This window comes from Lissotriton vulgaris, chromosome 8 (assembly GCF_964263255.1).
Source record: "Lissotriton vulgaris chromosome 8, aLisVul1.2, whole genome shotgun sequence".
Taxonomy (NCBI): domain Eukaryota; kingdom Metazoa; phylum Chordata; class Amphibia; order Caudata; family Salamandridae; genus Lissotriton; species Lissotriton vulgaris.
In genome coordinates this window covers 1,366,227,171-1,366,249,244 of record NC_141696.1, presented here as the reverse complement: position 1 = coordinate 1,366,249,244, position 22,074 = coordinate 1,366,227,171, and positions in this window count along the sequence as shown.

The window sequence follows — 22,074 nt, the reverse complement described above, 5'->3', positions numbered from 1 at the left end:
GTCTGCACGAGTCTAGAATAGATTTTGTTCTGTAATTATACCCTTCTAGTACCAATTGCTATGTTTAGACTTATTTTTTAACTTTTCCCACTTTGTAAGTGGGCTGTGCAGTACAGCATGCATGGAAAGACCGAAACTTGGAGAAAAGAAAACTTTTCTCCTTCTTTGTGCCCACTTTGAGGAGGTATAATTTGTTCGCACAACAAATGTTAGTAGATATGGCTTTGCGTGAAAAACTGTCTGTACGCTTGTAATGTGTGGAAGCCCATGTACAACCCATGGAATGCCTTTTAACCCAAAGGAACATAAAACAGCACAAAGCACTGCTTTGCACTACTTTTAGGTAACTTTCCATCACAAAACAGTTTTTTGTTCTGGAAACTAAATAACAAATTACACTTTGTGGCAGTTTGCATCACTTTTGGTGATTTGGCAGTGGCACAATGTGTTGATAAATTCAGCTCTCTGTATGCAATGCAGGCACTGACAGATCAAGTTGTGAGTGAATATTTTGCCTTTCCAACAAGTCAGTCCCTGTGCACGCAAATTACCAACATACATTTTTTATTGATTTTTTAAATTACGTTTTCTGCAGTGTGTTTCCTATCTAATCCCAAGCAGACTGGGACAAAAAAGGTGGGTACACCCCTTTGTGACTGGCAAGAAAATAAATAAACGTTGTTGAACCCGCTCATGTGATTGCAAACCATTGAATGTTTACGAACTTAGAAATTCAGGAATTAACTATATATTTTTTATTATTTATGTTGGACAGCTTCCCTTGTGTGAGGGGCATCTGTAGGTATTAGTGAAAACAGACTGTGATCCAGGGCCATGCCTAAGGTCATTATAACAAGGTATGAACAGTTTTCTCATTAATAATTTCACTGCATATGTTGCAGTGATATTATCAATGATCTCATAGAAGATGCCATGAGGAATGTAATATGTGGGTTAATTAGAAGTGCTTGGCCAGGGCGTGAGTTATAGTTATCTTAGGGCACCAATTATAGTAACTTGAGATAATTATAACCATAACTTCTGAATTTCTATGGTTTTGTATCTGTAAAATCTTTACCTAACTATAACATCCCTATAACCTTTGGTATTTAGTGAATTTCTAAGGTTTTTTAAATTCTATTTCCTAACTATAATGTCTCTGTTACCTTTGTTTTTTTCAGTGTATTCCTATGTTTTTGTAAGGATATTTCCTAACTAAAACATCCCTATAATTTGGGACTGTGAGCAGTTTTGTCGGTGTTTAAGTGGGTGTGTGAATATGTGGTGGGTTTATCAGTGTGTGTGTGACCAGCTCTGTGAGTCTGTGAGTGGGTGTGTGAGTGACTGTGTGGGTCTGTGAGTGACTGTATGGGTGTGTATGTGGATGTGTAGGTGTGTTTGTATGTGCCTCTGTGGGTCTGTAAGTAGGTGTGTGAGTGGTTCTCTAGATCTCTGAGTGGGTGTGTGAGTGTCCAAATGAGTGTGTAAGTCTGTGTGTGAGTGGCTTTGTGGGTTTCTGACTGGGTATGTGAGTGGCTGTATAGGGTTTTGTTAGTAGTTGTGTGGGCATATAAGTGCATGTTTGAGTGTGTGAATTAATGTGTGAGTTGTAAGTTGAGAAAATAAGAAAGAGTACAGGCTACACTAGGTTTGCTTATGTTTTTAGTGGAACTCCAGACAAGACAACAGCTTAGCAAGCATCATCTGAACAGGGTCAATCTGACTAGAATGGACCTGTCATATTGGCTTCTTTGGGTATAAACAAGGATATAGAGCTCTTGTAATAAGCTGGTAATCATATTTGAATATGTTGTAGCCCCACACACCGAGACCCTGGGGCACCTGCTGCTCTGTAGGCTCATATGTAACGAGAAAATTAAATCAGTATTTCAGGGAACAACAATGGAGTTGAAGAAAGTCATTACTTGGTGTGCAATACATGCTTGGGGATATTTAGCGATATATCTCAGCACTGCGGGTTTCCTACAATATCTCACATTATAAATATAGACAAAAACAACAATCAAGGTTGAGGCCGTCTAACCATCAGTAGATGTGCTCAGTGGGAAATCTCTGCCTATAACGCCCGGCAACCTTTGATGCTCCTTGCTGCTATTACTGACGGGCTCCTGACATCCACCCTGGTTCTTCTTCGCGGCTCCGCTTCCTGCTCGCTGTGGGCTTGTGGTGGGCTCCTGACATCTGCCCAGGTCTCCCCCCACCGCCAGTGACGCTGCACCATCCCGCATCGCGGCTGCTGAGAGGGGGGTACTACAGCCCCCAAGAGCCTTTGCGCCACCATTTACACCTGGCGCCCGGAGGTGCATAAAACGGCAGGACTCTTCCCGGCAGAGTGGGAAATCTCTGCCTACAACGCCCGGCAACCTTTGATGCTCCTTGCTGCTATTTCTGACGGGCTCCTGACATCCGCCCTGGTTCTTCTTCGCGGCTCCGCTTCCTGCTCGCTGTGGGCTTGTGGTGGGCTCCTGACATCTGCCCAGGTCTCCCCCTGCCACCATTGACGCTGCACCATCCCGCGTCGCGGCTGCCGAGAGGGGGGACTACAGCCCTCAAGAGCCTTTACGCCACCATTTACACCTGGTGCCCAGAGGCGCATAAAACGGCAGGACTCTTCCCGGCAGAGTGGGAAATCTCTGCCTACAACGCCCGGCAACCTTTGATGCTCCTTGCTACTATTCCTGATGGGCTCCTTACATCCGCACTGGTTCTTCTTCGCGGCTCCGCTTCCTGCTTGCTGTGGGCTTGTGGTGGGATCCTGACATCTGCCTAGGTCTCCCCCCGCCGCCAGTGACGCTGCACCATCCAGCGTCGCGGCTGCTGAGAGGGGGGGACTACAGCCCCCAAGAGCCTTTGCGCCACCATTTACACCTGGCGCATAAAACGGCAGGACTCTTCCCGCGATGCGGGAGCGCGCGGGAGTGTGCCAGGAGAAGCCCGGGACAAGGGCGTCCATCTGTGGCCATCAGGGGCCAGAGGGGGCCGGACTGGGCCACCCCCCTTGGCCTAACTAACAGGTACTATGGATGTGACAGATTATTTTGAACATGGCACCCTGACAATCATAATTGTCCACTATCGGACGAGGGGTTACTGACTAGCTGCAATAAAATTTATGTGTGAAGGTGGAAAGGGGGGAAATCCTGTGTAACACTTGGCAGAGGCGGGAGGCTCTAACTACGAAACCTGGGGAGAGTCTAGTAAGGGGTAGGAGACACTAAGAGCAAGATTCCCTGCACGTCTAAGGCTACCACTATGGCCAGTACAGTGAAAACGCTGTCTGCGAGGGAAAAGTACACACACCCCTTATATCAAGTACATCAGGGTCTGAGCCTACCCCTATATTATCACATAAAGCACCACCTACTGCAATTGATTTAATGCTGAGGAAAGTCATTGGGGCGGTCTCTGGTGAGATCGAGCGCACAGAGAGGCGCATGTCTACAACACCAATGATCATCCCATTAGCACCCACACAAGCTATTGAAACTATTACATTGGAGGCTTCCCAAACTGACAATCTAGAATTCTCGAATGAAAGCATTCCTTGTGCCCAGCCGATAGAAGATACAGCGGTAATCACAACCAGGGCTGAAATCGGGTCAGTAGGCAAAAATATTAAAAAAGGGGGGACTAGGAAGACTCAACCGAAGACAGTGAAATCAAACACAGTTGCACACAGGTCAAAAGAGATAGAGAAGGAGGTGATGGTAGTGGAACCTCCACGCTATTCAGGCCCACCAGGATGGATGGACGATGTAATTGCAGACCTCCAAAAACACCTAGAAGCCTTCATTGTGAGCCAAATAAAACCACTAGTTAGCAGACTAGACAAAATCATTAATGAACTAATCAAGCAGGACAAGATAAAGGGCTCCACAAACACCATCTTAACAGCAAACCATACCCCATCAGTGAATCTTTTAGTGCAGCAAACTCCTACCAATAACAACTGTGTGAGTAATGAACAATCTACCATCGCACAAGTCCATGTACCCCCCAAACCTACAGCTCAGGTGGGAGTGACAAACTCACAAAAGGGTGGGAATGAGAATCCAGATAAACACAAGACAAATAGGCAGCCAATACAAGGAGGAAATCCCTTAATTGGTAGAGTGGAGGAAATACACCAGGTAGTACAGGAGCCAAATGACAGCTCAAACCAGCCCCCACCAAATATAAACCTACCCCCTGAAGCATGTCCCTACATTGTTGTTTTTGCTGGGGTTCCCCAACTCAGGGTGGAGCAGAAACAATCACACACAGAATTAAAAAATAAGATAATTAATTGGCTGAACATACACAGGCCCTTACAGTGTGAGGAAGGTGGGGAGATCCTCCATGTGAGGAGGGTAAATTGGATTGGTACCAGCAGGAAAGATATTGCAGGGAACTGTATCATTGCGAACTTTAGGGACACTATCCTAGTGGAATATATACTGGGCAACCAAAATAGGAATGACACTAGTACCATAACATCACTACCACTAGGGTATTTTTACCCAAGAAAACGTGTCACACATATTGCAAGTCACAAGTATGGCAGAAAGGGTAGGGCACCAGACATGAACTGGGCGAGGAATTATGAACAGGCAGGCCTGTCCACATTATACCAGGGTCTTCAACAGTGGACAAATAGATTCAGCCCCCTACTGTCGCTGGATGAAAATGACTGACTACCCAACTTAGGGAACCATCAAGAGAGGATGGTCAGAAATGTTGGCTATGAACCTATTGCCCACACAGACCGGGTTAATTCCCAGGTGAAGGGGCTAGCAGAATTCACACCAAAACAAGATGGGGAAGAACAAAGGAGCATGCAAATAAAAAGGGTTGAACCCATGTCATATACACAGGGCACAAATGATAGTAAAGGACATAGGGGAGGGATGAACATAATGTCCTGGAATATAGCAGGTCTTGCTGGAAAACTAGAAAACATAGATTGGAGAAATCACCTGTGTGGGTTTCATATACTAGCTTTCCAGGAGACCTGGACGGTAGACTGCTCTCCTCATCAAATTCAGGGTTACAAATGCTTTTCAGTGCCAGCCCAAGAAAGTACATCGGGAAGGGCAAAGGGGGGATTAGCACTATATGTTGACCTTAATATTGAAGGAACGTGGACACTACCTTCCTGGACATCACATACCCTCCAGGCGGTGATATTTCAAGGGAAACGGCTGAGGCTACTGTTATTTAATATTTATAACTCAGGGCCTGTTAATGGACATAACGCGGTACTTCAGGAATAGACTACAGACTTAACCAAGAGGCGGAACAAAAGAAAAGAGGGGCTTAACCAATCGTTGTGGTAATGGGTGATCTAAACTGCCATCTATGCCCAAATCTGCTCCCAGTAACTGCAGATTGGTCCTCCTGTCCTACCAAGAGTGGACCACACTTCGAACATAATAAGGAGGGATCAACTTTATCTAAAATATTAGACACTCACGCCCTAATGCATACAATTGATCGGGCTGTTCCCGATGCAGATGGTAACCTTAATCCTACATTCAAAGGAAGAGGTTGTTCCTCGATCATAGATTATATGGTGATATCCACCTTCGCAAAACACTGGATTATGGAGGTTAGAACTGCTTGGAGCACGTTTAGTGACCATAACCCTTTAGTTTTGGAGCTAATATATAGTGGCAGTCCCATAAGATGTAAACAAGCCAACACCGAATTGAGACCCACTGATCAGGGGAGGCGACTCAGATGGTCGAAAGTCAATGCCCCGGAATTATATAAATCCCTAATAGTAACAGGCAAAAAGCAGATTGAAGATTGCCTAGAACCCACTGTAGGCGGATGTGAGTTGGTCACAGTGTTTGGGCAGCTAACTAAAATGGTGGACGAATTGTTGAAGACAAAAAGCTCCAGAAGAAACGTTTCACAACCAAGATGGTTCGACACCAATTGCTCTCGAGCACTAAGAGATCTAAAAGCGAGCCTCAAAGCTAATCCCAGGGACAAAATAAAAGTAGCCCTTTGCAGGCAGAAATATAAAACCATGGTAAAACAAAGAAAGGCTACACTGCAAGCGGAAGTGTGGGCCGATCTCAGGGAGGCCGGGGAGAATAGGGATTTTACGGAATTCTGGAGAATAATAAACAGGCCTTGTTTCCAAGATAAAAGTGCCCCGGTGATCAGCACCAACATACTGCCTGAACAATGGGTCACCCACTTTGAGGGCCTCTATAACCATACCCATGACACAAAGCCGGACGAGGGCTGGGATGGGACACGGAGCATGGATATAGATTTCTCACTTATATAGATAATCAAGGCTATCCAAGGACTGTCCCGAAACAAAGCCCCAGGGCCTGATGGCACTCCACCAGATCTTTATTTAAGTAATATCGACCTATGGGCGCCAATCCTGATGAGAGTTTTAAATGCTGCTATCAAATCAGGGCTTCCTTGATCTTGGTCTACTGCATTAATTGTCCATATTTTCAAAAAGGGAAGAAGGGACAATCCTCAATGCTATAGACCAATATCATTGATTGCCGTCTCAGCCAAAATTCTGGGCCGGGTGGTGCTGAATCGTCTTATGGCTTGGACGAAGGAGCACCATACCACAGCAGACACTCAGTATGGCTTTAGAGCGGGTAAATCAACTAGCGATCAGTGTTAAAATTTATACTTATTAGTTGCCAAGTACACGAAAGCCAGTAGCGGAAACATTTATATGGGATTTTTGGATTTGGCTGCGGCCTTTGATAATGTAAATAGGAACAAATTGTGGGCTATTATGAACAACTTGGGAATTGACCCAGGACTTATAAATATCCTCAGAGAATTACACTGGAACACCACTGCCAGGGTCCACTTTAGCATGGAGGGGGGGAGTACTGATCCGTTTCCGTGCACTAGTGGAGTGAGGCAAGGATGTATCCTTGATCCATTTTTATTCTCCCTTGTACATTAATGACTTGGAAGAAACCCTGATTGCTTTGAATGTAGACTGCCCCAAAGCAGGAATGCGTCAGATTCCGGTACTGTTCGCGGTTCTGCTTGCACGAACAGCACGAAGTTTACAATATCTTGTCGACGGATTTGTAAAGTTCATGGATTATTTAGACCTGTCCATGAATCTGAGCAAGTCCTTTATGATGGTGGCAGGTAAAAGGCCATCCAGGAAATTTGCATTTAAAATAGGGACCCATAAATTTGGAAACTGTAACTACTTTCCCTTATCTGGGCCTCTTACTTGACGGGGAAATAAAGTTTGGCTCCCTGATTGAGGAACGTTGTACAAAGCTAGTCTCCTCAAACGGTGCAATACTAAACTTTGCTCGAAGGTTGGGCCGCTGATCACCAGAACAAGTGATGAGCCTGTATGGCTCCATAAGTACTGCAAAGACCCTATATGGAGCAGAGGTGTGGGGTTTTAGGGACGCAACCCACTTACAGCAGGAGGAAGATAAATTCCTCCGCAGAATCCTAAAGATCCCACAGAGCAAACCAGCAGAAATTGCACATACCGAACTTGGGACCCCATACATTATAGATCAGGTGAAACTGAGGCCCATTATGGCATGGCTCAGAATCTGGGTAAATCCTGAGGCAGAACTAAGCAGGGTAATTGTTGGGGATTGCCTACAAAGAGACAAGGGGGTGCAAATCCCCTGGCTAAATTATGTCAAGGGCACGCTAGAGAACATAGACCAGCATAACCTCTTCAGCGACCCGACCGCAATTCCCCCTTCGGGCATATCTCGAATTAATAAACTGTTGCTAGAAAAATTTGCATCTGATAGATCAAGCTCTGATTCCCAAAAGAGATCAGTAGCGGCTTATTACCTAGTAACAAAGGGGGAGGGCATGGAACCCTATCTATTCCTGATGCACAACCAGCAGGATAGGTTTTTAATGTGTCGTTTTAGGCTCAATTTGTTACCCCATATTTTATCTTACCCATCTGGTTTTACTGTAACAATTGAGCAGAAGGGTGCCTGCGGCTGCGACAATAGGTCTCCGTAGGACACCCTTCATGTTGTACCTTTGTGTTCATTTTATCAAAGTCCCCGACTTAGATCTCTGGTGGATATTTTAAAGCAGGCAAAAGTTGTTCATGCTAAAACTGCACTACTCTTTTTACAAAGAGCAAATGATATGCGCACTTTATGCTCTATAATGAATTTTCTAAAAGTCGCAGTAAGACTAAGAAATACAAGAGGCTAAGCAATCATGTATGCAATACTATGTTTTTATAATTGTATACATTTTAACTTTATTAAGTTCAGAAATGTAAAGGGATTTTTGGAAACTGTATTTTTATGATGGTTTTTAATCATCGAAATAAAGATTTACTTAACTGAACTGAACAGTGCCCATCAAGGAGCAGGTATTAATCATATGATGAGCCAAAGATTTTTTTTTTTAACTTGGACACAAGCAACACTGATATAGATGGAACATGAGCATTCACATATATGAAGCAATTTAAAATTGAACATAAACATTTCGTTGTTTAAGATTTAGATTATTATTGCTTATAGTAAAAATAAGTAACTATACTTTAAATAACAGGTTCACAGACAACAAAGTGGTTCTATTTTGACTGCCAAGATAATATAGAAACGGATAAATAAAGTGTACAACTCAACTAGTTCCATTAAATACATATTTCAAACTTTCGATAAAACTAATTTGCAAGCAATGTTCATTATGTATGCTGAAAGGTACTAAGTAAAGGTTCCTGTATATGAGTGAATTCTAATAAAAAATGATAAACATATTCTTTCATTACACTTATCCTGAGTTGTAGGTAATGTCCACACAATGGCAGTGTCTGTGCCCTGCATGCCCGCAGCCATCTCAGGTCCAATCAGTGCTGCCACTTGCTCCTGCTCGTCCATTGATCATCATGAATGTCTGCTTCTCCTCCTGTTCTTTTTTCAGCATTCACATTTCTTGCCAGTTTTTTCTCAATCCTGCACTTGTAATCACATTACCTTTTCTTGCATTCTGCAACAGTCCTGTGTGTTGGGATTACTGCAATTATTTTGTCAACTATTACTCCCTGCAAACCTTCCTTCTTGGAAATAGGTAATTTAGAGGGGAAAAATAGGTACTTCTCTCAGAAATCGAAATTTGATTCTACTCCTCTGTTAAATTCATGTTACGGTTTCTGCTACAATTCTGGTTAGCAGCTCCTTCTTGGAAAATACCGTCGAGGGAGGTAGCATCCCCCTGTCTTTGCTCTGGTATAAGTGGGGGAATGTTATTTGAGATTTGCATTGGTTTGTAAAGTGAAAACCCAAATTGTGTGATACAACACTGTTTTGCGGCATGCAAGTCTGGGTTGCGGCATGCAGGGATGAGTTGCATTTTGCTTCAATGCATAGCTTTGTATCGTGGTGCAAGACTTCAAAAATCTGGCACATCCATAGGGTAAAAAAGTTGCATAAAGCAGCGAACAATTTTCTGACGCAACACAGCGTTGCATGTGCTTTTGTACATCTGCCCTTGAATGATTTCCAATGCAGATATTCCATTTGGTAAGCAATGTACAGTTTTTATAGCTTGCATCTCATTTTACAAATCATCAATCCGTTATGTAAAGCACTGTGAAAGAGACTGGAGAGCAGGAACTAAGAGAAGCGACTTTACTGTGCTTTACAAACGAGTTTCAGAAGCTCCCCAGCTGAGGCTCACTGAAGCAAGCACACAAGATCTGGGGAAGCACCAGGCTGAAAAGACATATGACGTCACGTTTTGATTAACCAAACCATAATACATTTACTCTTTGCTCTCATTCTCTTAATTATTTTATTATCTGTGGACTATCCTTGTTAAAGAAGCATAACCCCAGTGGCGAAGCTAGAGCTTGTGGCGCCCGGGGCTATCCCTCAGATTGCCGCCCCTGGGGGGAGGGGGGAGAAAGGACGACGAGCGCTTGAAAGAGGTCCAAGAGACACGTAGTATCGCTGCTAATAGTTACCTCGATAATGCAAGTTACATGCACATACATGACACGGTCCCAGGCTACACCCTCCATTATTTCTGTTGCCTACCAGGGTTCAGAGAAAAGTCCTTTCACTCTGATTTGTGGTTTCATTCCCTTATTTAAACCCTGGGAGTGTCCTGCCAGAGATGAAACACTAAGACACAAGGAACTGAAGACTTCACACTATGCCCTCATCAGCCTTTTGTGGACAAAACAGCAGGACACACACCGCATGCCAACTAGATGGGAGTCACACCTTAAAGAAACAAAGAATATGACATGGCAAAAGGCTATGACTGCAGTACTAACTGAACCTCTGTCTCCAAACAACAAACGCCACCTACAATCCTGAAAGGGATTACACCTCAAAGGAACCAAGAAAGGCTATTCCAGCATGAGTAGGACAGCTGCCTCCAGCCCTTTCATACTCTAGAGGTTGGCTCAACACAATACCGCCAGGAACGCCAACAATAAATATCACTCACATGGAAGGTTATGTCAGACCTACATTTTATACATCTTCTCTGCAGAGGAGATCCCAAAAGTGGGCTTTTCTTTGTACATTTGTGCTTCTGCAACTGTATTTGAGTGAAAAGCCTGCACTACTGCTGCCTAGTTCTTTTTTCTCTGTCAATTAAGCAAGATGGTAATTCCTTACATCTTACATTGGCACCTCCTCATTAAGCTAACAAAATTCTGCTACCACAAAGTCACATCTTAATGCTCCTCTTTCAGGGGCTGCACATTCATGGCCTAGAGACCGCTACTGCAAAATAATCCTTCTTTTCAAACTTATGCAATTCACAACATTATGTCCTTTCCCCCACGGTTGTGCACCTGGTTTCTCTAGCTTCACATGAGTAATTGTCCAGCATCTCTGTCCTTTGGGAAACAGGTCAACTTGTTAAGGCTGTGGATAGCAATTGCTGGCAATATTCAAAGAATTACAAGAATATCCACATGTCTTCCTTTTAAAAAAAAATGTTTTATTCATCATCATCAAGATAACAATTCATTATCAACTTCAAAATTATACCATTCCAAAAATATACACAGTAGAGAAGTATCTTGACTTCCAAAACAAGAAAGAAAGAAAAATAAAGAATTCTATCCAAGAGAGATACCCATTTATGCCAGAATTCATTATACTTAACATATCCTCACTATCCTTCTTCTTCAAGCCTCTGCTTCCATTCTATGATTGGAGCCCAGATCCTTTTCCCTACTTGATTCGTTTTCCTGCCCCTTTTTCTCATAGAGCACTTTCTCTAATGTAAATATAGCCAATAATCGTGACATCCACTGTTGAAATGTCGGTGGGTTTACATCCTTCCACAAAGTTGCTATACATAACCGGCTAAGTGTCATTGCTAAATATACGAACTCATGATGGGGGACTGCAACATCATCCCTTGCTACCCCAAGAACCATAACTTCATCTGTTAATTTCATCACGATCCCTAAAGATTTCTCCAAAAACTGCTCTAAAGATCTTTTGAATATATCTAGGGCAGGGCATGAGGCAAACGTATGCATAGTGTCTGCTTGCTCCGATTGACACCTTGGACAAACTATCCCGGTCGGTCCACCCCATCGCGCAATTCTATGCGGTCTATGATAGAGCTCATGTATCGTTTTATATTGTTGCATTTGAAGATTCGCTACTCTTAACACTGAGATAGATAATTTAAGAGATTTTTCAGCCTCTGTCCCTGATAGATTTAGCTTAGTCTTCCATTTTTCACACATCCTAACACAATCGTCCTCTTTATACTTCTCGATTTCCCCATATAGTTGAGATATAGAACAGCCTTCCTTGCTTCTCAAATATTCCATTACTTCCTCTCGTTTAAATTAATATCGCCTCCCTGCTTTTTTATCAAGACCGATCTGACCTGCAAGTATTTAAAAAAGTCTCTTCGCTCTAAATTGTGTAGCTGCTGCGCCTGCTCAAATGTTATTAAGCCTGTAGAGCCTACCAAATCCCCTATAGTTTTGACACCTGCCATATCCCATCTCTTCATTACATGATCATGAAAGATCCCAGGTGATAATGGATTGTTAAATAAAGGGGTATAGTAATTCATACTCCCTAATTTTATTTTCTTCCGAATCATGGACCATACTGACATAGCCGCGGCTAGAGTCTTGAACCTTACTTTTTTATAGTAACTACTTTCATTGAACACTAGCAGCCACTCATAAGAGTTTTTAACTAACAGCTCAAATACATCCGGGGTACCCTCATCTCCCCTCCACCTATCCTTCAAATTGCCACCCAATAACCCCCTGATGTATTGTAAAACAGTGGCCCAGTAATACATTTTGAGGTCAGGCGCCGCCAGACCACCCCGATCTCTCGATAAAGACAAATATTTCAATCCTCGTCATGTTTTACCTTTCACCCATATAAATCGGGCCATGACTCCCTCTAATTCTCTAAACCAATTGTTATTAAATTTATTTATTTATTTATTTATTTATTTTTAAAACCTTTATTTACAATAGCACAATACACAGCGTCTGCCTACAACCCCACCGGGCCGGCCGCTATGACATAATCAGGATGATTAAAAAGTAAATTGGCAGGCAGAACGGTGTTAAAGCAATCACTTGAGTCCACATTAACGGTTCGAACTTAGCATCATATAGACAGGATGAGAAAGGTTTAATTTTATGTTTTTGTCGAAAAGAACAACAACACACAAACACATGGTATCATTACGGCAAGGGTTGCTGGGGGTGGGGGGGAGGGTGAACAAGTAAGGAAGGACATATGGCTAGGGGGGGGCGAGCATGAGAGTAGGGCCAAGCGTGTTGCGTGGGTTGGAGAAGGAACGTAAATCATGGAGAGGAGGGGAGAGGAACCTCATAGTCCAATGGCGGGGAGCAGATATCCCCACGGTACGAATTCCACTGAGCCCAGATCCTGGACCATTTCTTTGGACGCCCCCGCGCCTCATACACAGTTTTTTCCCTGAACATGCACCAGTCCATGCTCTCTTTCCAGGCACTGAGCAAAGGTAATCGAGGGGAGCCCCAGAGCTGAGCTATATCTCTCTTCGCGACCATGTTGCCCAGGGTAACCCAAAGCGTCTGGGCAGCATTACAATCAGACGGTTCCCACACATTTAACAGACAGCGTCGTGCTTCCGGAAGGAGTGGGATCCCGGTGACACGGCCCATAACATCATGCACTCTAGACCAAAAAGCTGCAATCATCGGGCATTCCCACAGAACATGAAGGAAGGTACCGTCCATTCCACACCCATGCCTACATCGTCCATCCGAAATCAACCCCATTCGTACCAGACGCATCCCAGTCAAATACACACGGTGGAGGATTTTCAGTTGGACAAAGCGAAGTCGAGCCGGAATAGCCACCTCCTTAGGGGAGGAAATAGCCGATTGCCAGTCCTCATCATCTAGCTCGAGACCGTCGGCCGTCCAGGAAGCGCAAAGCTTCTCAAGCTGGTCAGCCCTGTTGTTGATAAGCTTTTTGTATATCAGGGAGATAGTGCTATCGGGGACGTGGCCGTCCAGAACCCGATCCTCCAAAGGGGAGGACTGCGGTATGTCGGTACCTGATGGAAAGACGGAGGACAAGGCATGCTTCACCTGCATATACCGAAAGTGCTCTCTGTCATCAAGCCGGTATTCCAGTTTCAATAATTCGAAGGATTTGACCGTGCCCCGCGCCCATAGATCCTCCACCGTACTGATCCCAATCATGTCCCATTTCTCAAAACCTTTCGTCTTCCACAGATTGCCCAACCGGTCCGAATCATACAATGGCGTCATACGCGTGAGCCTACCACCCCAGCCCGTGGCCACAGTGGCATCCCTCCACGCCCTCACCGCACATTTGGTTGAGCCCGTGAGGAGTCGGAAGGGCGCCTTAGAGTACAGAGCCCTAGTGAAGTTGCCTCCGGGTAGTAGTAGTTTATCCAAGGCAAAGGCAGGAGCGGGTTCCGGGGCGTACGTCGCATGGTTGATGGCGCTCAGGTGGGAGGCCCAGTAGTATCGTCTAATATCAGGCAACGCGATACCACCATCATACCATGGGAGGGTGAGTTTGGACAAGGCGATGCGGGCACGGCCATCCCAGATCAGTTGACGTTGCAAACTCTCAACCTCACGGAAATAGCGCGCAGGGACAGGGTCAAAGAAATTTTGCAGGGCGTAAAGAAATCGGGGAAGCGACATCATTTTGAAGAGTGCTGCGCGGCCCAGTGGGGATAAGGGCAATTCACGCCATCGTCGGACATCTTTCTTGAGTCTACGGAGTGGAGCATACAGGTTCCGCTCATAGCGGACAGAAGAGGTCATGGAGACATAAACCCCCAAATACTTAAAGCCATCGGTCGCTACCAGTATGGGAAACCTGCGAGGTAGAGGCGGCAGAGTCCCGGCTATGACGTATACACAGGACTTCGTCCAATTAATGACTAGCCCCGAATTCTTTCTGAAGGAAGTGAGGACGTCAAAGAGAACGTTAAGCGACTTTTGGGGGGATGTAAGATAAAGAAGGATATCATCCGCGTATAGGGAGACACGGTCTTCGAGGTCTGGAGACCATCTGATCCCCTTGATGGATGGTTCCCAGCGAAGCCACGCGGCAAGGGGCTCGAGCGCCAACGCGAATAGAAGAGGGGAGAGCGGACAGCCCTGGCGCGTACCACGGCCTAAAGGGAAGGGATCAGAGCATCTGCCATTTACCGCGACCTGAGCCAAAGGCTGTTTATAAAGGAGCTTAACCCATGCGATAAAGTTAGGGCCAAAGCCAAATTTGGCGAGAGCCGCCCAAAGATAAGGCCATTCGATAGTGTCGAAAGCCATCGTGGCGTCCAAGGAGGCGACCACAGCCGGTTCTGCGAGAATTGGAGCTCTCGCGAGAACACTGTGGAGCCTACGCAGGTTAAGGGCAGTGTTCCTGTGTGGGATGAAACCGGATTGATCCGGGTGAATCAAGTCGCATATCACCTTAAGCAGCCGGTTGGCCAGAACCTTAGCGAGGATTTTGGGTTCCGCGTTAAGGAGAGAAATGGGGCGGTATGAGGCGCAGCGGTCGCGAGGCTTGCCATCCTTATGGATGACCACTATGGTAGCAAGGCGTTGCTCGAGGGGGAGACTGCCAGCCTCAACCGCCTCGAGAAACATCTGGCGCAAGTGGGCGGCCATTTTATCCGGACGAAGTTTGTAGAGCTCAATAGGCAGTCCATTTGGGCCCATCGCCTTCCCCGAGCGCAGGGATCGGATAGCAAGGGCAATCTCGTCAACGGTGAAAGGGGCCTCCAAGACGAGGCCATCCTCATCGGAAACAGTAGGCAGGGCAATGTCTCGCAATAGTAACCTGGAATTGGCCTCATCTCGATCGCTAACGGGCGTGTATATCTTCCGGAAGTGGTCCACAAAACAATCCACAATTTCACCAGGGTCAGAGACACTCTCACCAGACTCGCGAACAATGACAGGCACCACACGACTCGCTTGCTCAGCCTTATCCAGCCACGCCAGGAGCTTGCTGGCCTTGTCGCCCACGTCATACAGTCGGCCCACTTGATTCGATCGCATCAATTTAGCTGCATCCGTAACACATGCTTTATAGTCAGCTTGTTTTAATTCCAAAGTGTGCAACAATGCAGGCGTGTCATTCCCACCCAGCTCACTTTCCAGCGCCGTAATCTCTGTTTCAAGAGCCAACACAGCCTCCCTCTTTACCCTACGCTCCGTGGCAATGAGTGATAGGGCGGAGCCCCTGATAACCGTCTTGAAGGCCTCCCAAAGGACAGTGGGGGAGGTGACCGAGCCCACATTCTCATCGAAGTAGCAATCAATTGCCTTGACCAAATCTGAACGGAGCCGGGGGCTTCGGAAATGCCAGGGAGGAATCGGGGGGACCCTGTCACTACGAAAACCACCAACAGTGATCCTAAGCAGCAAGGGGGAATGGTCCGAGATACCCCGGGGAAGGTGTCGTACCTCACGAACAGTGGACAGAGTGGAGGCTAGCATAAAGAAATAATCAATACGGGAGAGGCTACCATGTACACCAGAGTGAAAAGTGTAGTGCTGGAGATCGGGGTGTAGTGAGCGCCAAACATCAACTAAGCCAAAAGTGTCAGCCATCTCACTTAGCCACATCTGGGACGGTAGTAGGACCCTAGGGGGAAGTCGATCACATTCACCAGACATAACAGAATTGAAGTCCCCGCCCAGGACTAACAGTCCATCCGGAAGATCAAGGAGAGTCTTGCTGAGATCGGCATAGGTGGTGGCCTGTAGCCCTGGGGGGATATAGACAGCAACCAGCACAATCTGTTTACCCTCCCACCTCCCAGAAACAGCAGCGTATCGCCCACGGTCGTCAAGGACAATCTCATCAATAGCGAAAGCAAGGGAAGACTTCACCATGATACCCACCCCCCGGGACCCAGAAGTGAAACCAGCATGCGCAACCAGGCGGTAGCCCCGACGGTCGAGGGCCTTACAAGCATTTCCAATCAAGTGGGTCTCCTGCAAGAACACAACATCAGGGGCGTGGCGCCTCAAGAACTGTAGTACAATGCCCCGCTTGATTCTATCGCCCAACCCGTTAACGTTCCAAGAAAGAACCAGCAGTTCACCCCACCCCATCACGATAACTATATTCCACCCCTCTCCCCCTCCACAACCCCAAGGTCAGAATGATTGCAAACCGTGATATACCATGGAAACAAATGCAGAACAGACGAAACAAAACACAACCAAATCCCCAAGAACCAACCCCCCAACAGAAACCCGTTACAACACCCTCCTCCCTGCATCCCTGCTGACTAAAAAGCCACCCCCAACTGCAGTGTGCCTGTCGCCCCATCTTATCTACACAAAGAACCCCCGAGGAGGAAGGGAGAAATCACCCGTTCCCGCACCGCCACGGGCAAAACCATAAAGCACACAGATAATTTACTCAGCACAGTACGTAGTCTCAGTCCGGACCTCCGGGGTCCCACATTATTCCTGGGCCGTTGCACCACCTTCCGCACCACCAGGGCCTCCGCTTCCAAAGTCTTCTGTCGGCAACGAGTCCAACCAGTGGGCCACACGCTCCGGTTGATCAAAAAAGTATGCACGTTCTCTAAATTCAATCCGTAGTCGGGCTGGAAACAACATGGCGTACTTGAGTCCTCTTTCTCTCAGGCGACGCTTCACCCCAAGGAACCCTGATCGTTGTCGCTGCACTTGGGGAGTGAAATCAGGATAGATAGAGACAGAGTTATTGTCATACTTCAGCGGGCCGTGCTTGCAGGCGGCCTGGAGGATAGCGTCTCTGTCCCGATAGTGAAATAGACGTGCAATGATAGGCCTCGGCGGGCCTCCTGGTTTCACTTGTCCTCCTGGAAAACGATATGCGCGCTCTACGGCGAAGAACTTACTGAGTCCCACCGGAGCAAGTTTGGCAACGATAAGTTCCTCGACCAATAAATCGATCGAGGCAGCACCGTCACACTCCGGCACTCCGACTAGGCGTATGTTGTTTCGCCTGGCCCTGTTGTCATAATCCTCCATACGCTTGAGCAGCAGATCGTACGAGGCACGCAGGTTTCCAATCTCAGACTGTGCCTCCGCCATGTCCGTCACCAGACTCGACGTCTTAAGATCCAATGCCTTCACCCGTTCATTTGTTTTGGCTAAATCGGCCCGAACAAGAGTATTTTGGACACGATGGCCTCGTATTGCTGACTCATATCGGCCTTGAGTCCAGAAATGGCAGCCAAAAGATCTTGAAGCGATACTTCCGAAGAAGACGGCATATCCGTTTGAGATCCTTCAGCTCCTGCACTTGGAACACCGGGGGAGCCTCGCGGCTGGGTGTAGCGTTCGATCATGTTAGACTGGATCGACCCCCCCCGGGTTGCAGCCTTCCTGCGCTTCTCGGCCTCGGCCTTCGTCGCCATGTCGCCTCTGATGTCGGCCGAGTGGCCAGGTGAAGCTGTGGAACGGAGGAGAAATCCAGCAACTCCGACGTGCAGTTCAAGAGGAGGTATCGCGGCCTCCTTGCCAGTCCAATGATGTAAAGTGCGGATCGTGAAGCAGCAGGCGAGGGCAGAGTAGGAGGAGACAAAGACCATGAGGCAGGAAACCGAAAGCGAAAGCAGTACACCTCCGGTGGACCAGATGCCAGGCAGCCGTTGTTGTTGAGTTACGGGCCGGCCACTGTGGGCAGCCGAGTCCCCGGTCGTGCCCGTGGGCAGGCCAGAAAGTTAAAGACGACACAAAAATGGTCCCCAAGGTCCGATTTCGACCAAAAAAGGATCTCCAGCATCAGGAAGGATAGGACTTCAAAAGCCCGTCAATATGATCAGGATAGGTGCAGGATAGACGAAGAAGGGCGGCGCGGGTCTCGGGAGCTCTCTGCTCACGCGACCATCTTGGATGCCCGCGTAGCTCCTCCTCATTGTTATTAAATTTTAAGTGGATGGCCCTAAATAAATACAGCACTTTTGGCAAAAACAGCATCTTTATTATGTTGCACCACCCTATCGTAGTTAAATGCAACTTGTTTAGTCTATCTAAATCTTTTTTAGTTTTTATTATCATCGGCTTCATGTTCTTTTCCACTATCTTTGATAAATCAGATGTTACTGTTATACCGAAATAGACAGCTGACTCCGTTATTCTCTGGTCCACCATCTCAACTTTCTGATTTACTACAATTTGTGTTTTGCTCTGATTTAGTTCATAGCCTGACAGACTACCAAAGACGGATGCTTCCCTCTCTATTTCCACTATTGCCTGAGTCGGGTCGGAATATGTTATGGCCAGATCGTCCGCATACCCCAGAATTTTAGTTCCATACCCATTCAGAATAACTTGCATGATGCTTCCGTTGAGCTCTATCCTTCTTATAAATGTGTCTATGTATAAGGCGAAGAGTAGCGGGGAGCAAGGGCACCCTTGCCTTGTTCCACGTCCAATTATTATTACCCTGCTTAGCTCTCCCATAATTCTTAGACTAATCCTTGGATTTTTATATAAAGCCTTCAAGGCCCCTACACAGCCATCCCCCAGCTTTACTTTCTTTAACACCGCCCAGAGAAAACCCCACGAGACCCTATCAAACGCTTTTTCAGCATCCAACAATATTAACGCCATAGGGTCTCGTGAGGCTTCCACTCCATTAAATAATGTACATACCCTTCTTATATGTTCTGCTGTCCCCCTACCGGGAATGAACCCATGTTGTCGGGGAGAGATAATCTTGCCAATCACCATGCTCAATCTACTAGCCAAAATATTTGAGTATATCTTTGTGTCGCTATTCATTGAGCTTATAGGTCTAAAAGACCCAGGATCAGTTGGGGGCTTGTTTTCTTTAAGAAATACAACCATTGTGGCCTCTCCCCATGACTCCCTTTTGTATATTAGTCATGAGGTTATAAATATCTTCTTCTAAACAGTATAATTTTTTTTATAGAATTCCAATGGTATTAGGTCTGGACCTACTGCCTTCCCTGCAGGTAGATCCTTTATTGCTCTCTGTATTTCCTCCAATATGATGCTAGTTTCCAAAGCTTTACTATCCTCTGTTGTGAGCTGCTCTAATGTCGCACTCTCTAGATATCTCTCTATCTCATTGTCATCCCCACTATTATCAGGGTCGTACAATTTCTGATAAAACTCCTGAAATACTGAGCATATCTCCCCTGGTGTTGCTGCTACCGCCCCAGTCTTTGCCTTAATTTCTGATATCTCTCCTTTAGTAGCTGCCTGCCGTGTTGGAATAGCTAATATCCGACCAATCTGCTCGCTATACTCATATTGGTTTTGCTTCCAGGTCAGAAACTTTCCTGCTGCTTTAGAGGCGAAGCTTCTCCCGCTGCTGCTTTTGCAATAGCTAGATTATATGTTATTCCCGTGGTGTCTTGGTTGGTTCTAATCGCTTCGCTAAGTTCTCTTTCAATACGGGCAACTATCTTTATCTTTCCTTCGATCTCCTCCTTCTCCCTCTTCTTCCATTTGATAGAATAGCTCATTGTCTCACCCCTCACACCAGCCTTCATAGTGTCCCAAACTACCGCCGGAGAGACGGTCCCTCTATTTATCATAAAGAATTCTTTGAGCCATCCTTCCATCTGGGTAACATACTTGACATCTTGTAACAGAGCTCTCTCAAATGTCCAATTCAAACCCTGTCTTTGATGATATGGGACCTTTAAATCTAAAGACAGAGGATTATGGTCTGACATCACCTGCGGCTGCTTTTTGACATTAGCAATAGATGCTATCGAGGGTGATATCAGAAAATATTCTAGCCTTGCTGGCGCTTTATGCGGGGCGGAATAATAGGTACTGCCCCCTCCATTACCCTTTTGATGCTCCCATATGTCGATTAACCATTTGTCTTGCATCAACTGTATCAATGCTCTATGGCTTTTTTTCTTTCGTCCTAGAAACCTTGTTGGATCATTTTTCCATAGGCCATTTAAGCCATTTATGTTCAAATCGCCACACATAATAATTGGCATTGGCCAGTTTGCCATTTGTGCACTGATATGATCAAAGACCTCAGGGTGATCCACTGTGTGGGCATAGACCGAGCAAAGAGTGAACTTGAATCCCTGCCCCTGACATTCCATCATGATCCATCGGCCATACGTATCTACCTTCTGCCTTCTCACTTCAAGAAACATACCCCGAGCAAATACTGCCACCCCTGTGTTCTTGTCCCTTGTGTTGTATATGCTACTAACTGATAACCTAGTTGTTCTAATAGATCCTTTTGAGAAACCTCGATATGGGTTTCTTGTAAGCATATAAGGTCGGCATGTATCGCCCTTAAATATTCTTTCAAGTCTCTTCGCTTTTTCGCATCATTCAACCCACAAATGTTTATCGTTACTATCTGCATATTTATTTTCTTTTATCATGACTTCTCCTCTCCCTGTGTTTATCCCTCTGACCTTTATTTCTGATTGATGGTGATGTTTTTATCCCATTTTCTGCTCTTCCCTTCTGAGCTCAAAACTAGGCTGGTGTCTGTGGGGTTCTCCCCTCCACTCACTTCGATATCCGATGGGGCCTCCTTTGAGCCTTCAGACCCATCTGTGAATGAAAAAAATGTATCAGCCGCGTCTAAGTTGTGTTCTGGGCCGCTTGGGCCACTGCTTGCATTGATCTCCTGCACCAGTAACTCCGTCACCAACGTCACAGCCTCCGCCTCCGCCCCCTCTCTGGCAGCCGTTGCGATTCTTCCTGGCTCAGGAGAATTACCCAACTGATCCCGTGCATCCATAATCTCCCCCCAATGGGGAGTTAATTCAGCTTCATGTATACTATCTTTTTGGCTATGTTAGGCTGTTGGACGGGGGGGAAGTAGCCTGAAATGCTTTTAGACCCTGGAGTTGTTGCTGCCACTGTATTTGCTGCCACTTGTTTCTTTCCTCTAGTACTACTCCATGCTCCTGCCACTTCAGCCGTGGTTATCTTGGTGCCTGCCCCCCCCGCTCTCACCGGGGGCCCTACTAGCATCCTTGCCCTTCGCTGGCTCCTCCTGGGGTGCCGGATTAAGTGTGCTAGGTATATCTGCACCTTGATCAACTTGCCCGTTTTGAACAGTATCTACCAGTCTCCCCTTTCCCCCCACGACTGACCTTTGGTTCCATTATGAGAACTTGTACAGGTTCTTGTGCGCAGCCACCGAGCCTACCACAGTGCTTATTCCTTAATGGATCTCCATCCAGCCAACTACTGCTCCCTCCTCTATCTCCAGCTGTTGAGGCACAGTTAATTAATCTTGCTCCGCAATTTCCGTGAGCTCCACGGGTCGCACGTACTCCACCAGTCTCAGTGCTACTCTCAGCCCATATCAAATTCTCCTTTGCTCGTGGTTCAGGCCGTTTGCTGAAGCGTTTTATCTTAAAAAATCAGCTGTCCCGGTTCTTTCTGAGCTTACCGTGTGTGCCTGTGCGGCTTTCACAGCTCTGACTCACACGCTCCGACTTTCACTCCACCATCCAGCTCCATCCGCTTCCTCGCATCGAGGTCTCCGGGCTCTGTTGATCAGCCCACTTAGACCTCTGTGAACCCTGCCGAGCCCGCCGAGAACACAAAAC